Consider the following 6,000-nt stretch of genomic DNA (forward strand, 5'->3'; position numbering starts at 1 on the left):
CTTCCACATCGGCAAAACATTTCCCTTTGAGGACTTTTTTCCACCCAGGGAAATGAAAAAAAGTCACTGGGGTGAGATCAGGACAATAGAGAGGGTGGGACATGGGGATCATACCATTTGGGGTATAAAACTGCTGAACACTCAGCGAGGTGTGGGCAGGTGTGTTGTCACGGTGGATGAACCAGTCACCTGTTTGCCACAACTCAGGACATGTCTTCTACAATGCAGCCATTCACAAGCATGCTAGCTGGTACACTGATGCTGATGGGTTCCTAGAACACTTACCTAGTAAGGGAAGCCTGTATTACAAGGGGGTCTGCCCTCCAAAATAAAATTACATTGTTTTGGGTCTCCCTGTGTAGAGGAAAAAGAAATAGAAGCTTGCAGATTTGTGACTTTTGAGACCCACTGACTAAGAGTTTATGAGACACAGAAAATTTCAAGGTGTCTAAAATGGCCTTAAGTAGGAACCATGCCCTCACAAAGTCACTGTAAATCCTAAGGAATTTGGTTTAGTACCATGCAGGATAGCTATTCAAGAACTGAATTGGTCTAAGATATTTTGCTGACATTAACAAGGTACTCAGGTGATACTGACTTGGGTCATGGAATGAAACATACTCATTGCTTTGTAACCAATTCCAGGACAGGATTGCACCAACCTGTTAGCTTTGTTTACTGGTAATAGTGAGAGTGAAAATTTACACTTGGTCTTGTGAAACCCCCAAAGGGCTCTGATATCCCAACAGGTAATGTAGCAAGAAAAATGTCAACGTGACCATCACAGTTTGAGGAACTCCAGCCAAGAATTCACAGCCAAGAATTCAGGTTGCACTTCCGGGTTCTGACATGTTCTGTGCATGTGTTTGATTGTTACTGAAAAGAGAAAAACATGCAGCACTGAAAGTGGGAAGTGGCACATTCTTGATGTCTTGAGATCACTTTTGGCTAGAATGCATCCTTATTTGAGTGTTGTTTGGTTGCTTGCTGTGCTGAATTATTTTCTTGCAATACACTTTAGATTTGTCAGCATTGACATTTTAGGTTTGTTTTTATTGGCATCTTTGAGGTTTTTTGTTTTTGTTGTTTTGAGTAGGAGTTTCACTCCATCACCCAGGCTGGAGTATAGTGGCATGCCCATAGCCACTGCAGCCTCGACCTGCTGGGCTCAAGCGATCCTTCAGCCTCAGTCTTCCAAGTAGCTAGAACCACAGACACGTGCCGCCATGCCTGATTGATTTTTTTATTTTTTGTAGAGATGAGGTCTCACCAAGTTGCCCAGTCTGGACTCGAATCCCTGGGCTTGGGCAATCTTCTTGCCTCTGCCTCCCAAAGTGCTGAGATGACAAGCATGAGCCACTGCACCCAGCTTGTTTTTTGTTTGTTTGTTTGTTTGTTTTTTGTTTTTTAAGAGAGTATCTTGCTCTGTCAACCAGGCTGGAGTACAGTGGTCCTATCATAGATCACTGTAGCCTCTAAATCCTGGGCTCAAGAGCTCCTCCCAAACAGCTAGAACTAAAGGTGTGTGCCACCATCCCTGCCTATTTTATTTTTATTTTATTTTTTTTAGAGAGACAGGGTCCCAGCCCAGGCTGGTCTTGAACTCTTGGCCTCAAATGATGCTTCTATCTTGGTCTTCCAAAGTACTGAGGTTTCAGGCATATGCCAGTGCACCTGGCCTCTTTGAATGCTTTGAATCTTGAATGATTTCAGGTCAAGTAGTGGTATACTCAACCTATTTTTCTTTCTCTTTGAGTAGGCAGGTAAAAGTCATTTTCACTTTACATGCCATGAGTTATTTGTAAAAAGCGATTAGAAGGTGATTTTTGAAGTTAGAAAAGTTTGCACAGCCAAACACTGGGCACCAGTTTCACTGCTCAAGGGAGAGAGGCCTTGTTAGAAGCCTAGACCTCGCCTGCATGCAATTTACTTATGAAGTAAAGCCTCACATGTACCCTACAACTCTAAAATAAACTAGAAAAGTTTGTTAGCTTTTATGCTAGTATTGGTTAAATACTCACTTTCCAGTTACATCAATCATTTTGTTTTTTAGGAATTTACTTAGAAAACATCACTTTAATGGGTGTTTCACAAGCTTTGGCTCATCGTATGAATATGCATTGACTAGCTTAGAAAGAGATTGTGATTTTTTTACTAAGGCTCACAAAAAACTATTTAAGTTTATAATTTAGGTTCCTATACTCACTTCCCTGTAGATGCTTCTCAACTTAAATATGAAGGTACTTTGATTGTAGCACAAAACCTTTGTGGTCTGATCTGATGACACATGCTATTTTTTTTTTCTTTTTTGAGTCAGAGTCTCAATCTGTTGCCCAGGCTGGAGGGCAGTGGCACACTCCCGGCCACTGCAGCCTCGACCTGCTGGGCTCAGGTGATCCTTTTGCCTCAGCCTCCCAAGTAGCTGGGACTACAGGCATGCACCACCATGCCAGGCTAATTTTTTGATTTATTGTAGAGACAAGGCCTCGCCAAGTTGCCCAGGCTGGTCGTAAACACCTGGGCTCAGGTAATCCTTTCACTTCTGCCTCCCAAAGTGTTGGGATTACAGGTATGAGCGAGCCACCATGCCTGGCTACTGTGGTCTGATCTGATGATATATGCTATTTCTAAATTATAAAATACTCAGGAATTTATTTTTTTGAGAGAATGTTTTTCTTAAACCTGTACATAAACACCTTTCTTTTTCTTGTTTCATGCAAAATGAATGATTCTACATTAAAATATGAACAACATGTTACTCAAAAAAACAAATATTTTGGAGGCTTTCAAATCAGTTACTAAAAATGGGACACTATGTAGATTTGACCTATTCCATTGTCTGCCTCCCTTATCAAGAAAATATACTAACCAGCCTGGGCAACATAGTGAGTCTCCTCTCTACAATAAATCAAATAATTAGCCAGGCATCATGGCATGTGCTTGTAGTTTCAGCTACTGGGAGGTTGAGGAGGAAGGATCACTTGAACCCAACAGGTCAAGTCTGTGGTGGCCATGAGCGTGCCACTGCCCTCCAGCCTGAGCAACAGGGTGAGATTCCAATTCAAAAAAGAAAAGAAAAAAAAATGGAAAGAAAGAAAAAGCAAAAGAGAGAGAATATACTAAATGTAATGCTGAGGGATGATTTTTTTCTTTTTAAACTTTTTTAAATTAAATTTCTTTTTCTCCCTAGACTGTTCAGGAGAAGAGATTTTTCCATTTAAGCAAAAAGGTAGTCAGCTCCAAGGAAAAGTGGAAGAAATACCCTGTAACCTTGTCAAGGGAAAAATTTAAAAAAGCAGAGTGGAAGGCAGGTTGAGGAATAATCTTGGGAATCACCGGTACACCTTTATCCCGACTTCAGAGATAACCCTTTCATCATTTCAAAGCACCTTTTCAAGCAAAATTTCAAGTGAATATACTTAAAAAAAAATCACCCAAACCCAAACCACATTTAATCTTTGTCTTCTGTACTGGTTGATGAATACTGTGGTTGAAAGGTCATTTTTGGGTCTATGAGCCTTTCCCAGCCATGAAATCCGGGCTGCAAGGACTGTTTGACCAATGTCTCATAACTTCAATGTTTGTCCAGGAACTTCCAGTGTTCTCAAGAGTGAAGTGCTTTCCAATAGCAAAAACGCAGAACCAACCCAGATGCCCATCAAAAGTGGACTGAGGCTGGATGCAGTGGCTCACGCCTGTAATCCTAGCACTTTTGGAGGTGAGAGGATTGCCTGAGTCCAAGGGCTTAAGAGCAGGCTTGGCAGCATGGCAAGACCTCGTCTCTATGATAAATCAGAAAATTAGTTGGGCATGGTGGCACATGCCTGTAGTTCCAGCTACTTGGAAGGTTGAGGTGGAAGGATCACCTGAGACCAGCAGGTCGACACTGGGGTGGCTGTGAGCATGCCACTGCACTCAAACCTGGGCGATAGAGTGAGACTCTAACTCAAAACATAAAATAAAAAATAGAAAGTGGATTGGATAAAGAAAGTGTGGTACATATACATGATGGAATATCACACAGTCATAAAAAAGGACAAAATCATTTCCTTTGCAGCATGCTAAGTGAACCATCCCAGAAACAAAAAACTGAATACCACATGTTCTCACTCATAAGCGGGCCCTGATGGGGCCCGGGCACATGGGCACAAAGATGGGGATAACAGATGCTGGATGCTGCTATGGGAGGGGAGGGAGGAGGGAGGAGGGACACATAACTACACACTGGGTACCAGGTCCAGTACCAGGGGAGAGAGTGCCTGCGAGAAGCCCAAACCTCACCTGCCTGCTATTGACTTACATAGTAAATACTTACAGAGACCGTACAACTCTAAGATAACAATAAAATAAAATAAAAAGAGTGAAGTGATTTCATCTGCTCGGTATGTCTGAAGTATCTCAAGGGGTACCTGTTTGGTGCCTCAAATTTGAGGCAGAAGAGGATTTCCTGTGAGTCAAGCAAGCTTTTGAAAACGAGGGGTGAGGAACGTGTCGTAATTAGTGGCACCAACACATTTCCTGAACATGGATGTGGGAGGAGGGAACTGAAAGCCAGGGAGGAGCTGTCACTGCCCACACTCTGAAACCAGGAGGGGCGGTGACACTCCAGCCTTTCTCTCTTCTGTGGACTGCTCAGCCTGAGAAGAACTCTTGGCCCTGCTGACCGGCCGTGATGATCCCTAAGCTAATTTCTTTCCTCTGTTTCAGTAAGTCTCCTATCTGTTGGGACCCCAGAAAGTCATAGAAGTGGGAATATATTTGGATTGGGGATGGAAAGAGAAATAATAATATGCGTTGGCTTACCAAGCGCATAGGATAAGGGAGAAAATTTGCTGAGTCCTGTGTAGACAGACACTACTTCAGTGCTGTGTAGACACTACCTCGAAACCAGCGCTTTATAAACCTTACCTTCTCTTGTTTCAACTTCGTGATTTTTGCTGGATGCCTTTACCTTCTGGACTTTCTGAGCTTCATGCTTTTCTTGGTATCAACTCAGCTTTTTTTTTTTTTTTGCTTAAATAAAAGTATGGGCCAGGTATTGTGGCTCAGGCTTGTAATCCCAGGAATTTGAGAGGCTGAGGAAGGAGGATTGCTTGAGTTCAAGAGTCTGAGACCAGCCTGAGCAGTACAGCAAGACCTTATCTCTGCAAAAAAATTAGACTAATGTGGTAGTACATGCCTATAGTTCCAGCTACTTGGAAGGCTAAGGTGGAAGGATCGCCTGAGCCCAGCAGGTTGAGGCTGCAGTAGCCGTGATTATGCCAATGCACTCCAGCCTAGGTGACAGAGTGAGATTCTGACTCAAAAAAAAAATTTTTTTTGTAGTAACAAGGTATTGCTGTGCTGCTCAGGCTGGTCTCGAACACTTGGGCTCCAGTAGTCCTCCTGCCTCGGTCTCCGAAAGGGCTGAGATTACAGGCATGAGGCGCCCGGCTCCTTCTGTCCATGAGAGGCCGGGAATATATCTTAATAAACTCCCTGTGGCTCCCACATACAAAGAGGCCTCTGAACAGTGTCACACAGGTATGTCCTACTGAAGAAGGATGAGATTAGATAAGACGTTCACGGTCTGAGAGTATATCATAAATCCCACATTGCCCAAGGATGTGTCAGACCACTGTCCACCTTCCCACCTCCTGCCAAGCCTGACACAGTCCTCAAGCCCCTCAGGACTGACAGCATGGTGGCTGTTGAAGAGATGCCAGAGTCCCTCACAAGTGTTGGGATCTCAGTGCCTTGGGGAGACTGGTGGAACTGACAGAGAAGGGACCAGGATAGTGAAGGCTCTGAGTCTCTGCAGATCTGAGAATGCCTTTTGAGCCGGGAGAGGGTGTTCCCAGGAGAAGAGATGCTCCTTCTGGTGGGAGATGGTTCTTGTGCTCACCCTAGGAATGAATTTGCAAACAGACACCCAAGAGAAGTAGGATTACCAAATCGGTTTCTTTTTTTTTTTGAGTTGGAGTCTCACTCTGTCGCCCAGACTGGAGTGTAGTGGCCGCT

At 43.6% G+C, this 6,000-nt stretch overlaps 1 protein-coding gene across 1 annotated transcript in view; it reads left to right on the plus strand.

Annotated features, from left to right (window-relative positions):
• Positions 1–6,000, plus strand: part of TARM1 (T-cell-interacting, activating receptor on myeloid cells 1) — a 46,689-nt gene that overhangs the window by 25,894 nt on the left and 14,795 nt on the right. The window lies entirely within an intron of this gene.

Source organism: Carlito syrichta, unplaced genomic scaffold (assembly GCF_000164805.1).
Source record: "Carlito syrichta isolate Samal-C Ts95f unplaced genomic scaffold, Tarsius_syrichta-2.0.1 Scaffold316208, whole genome shotgun sequence".
NCBI lineage: Eukaryota > Metazoa > Chordata > Mammalia > Primates > Tarsiidae > Carlito > Carlito syrichta.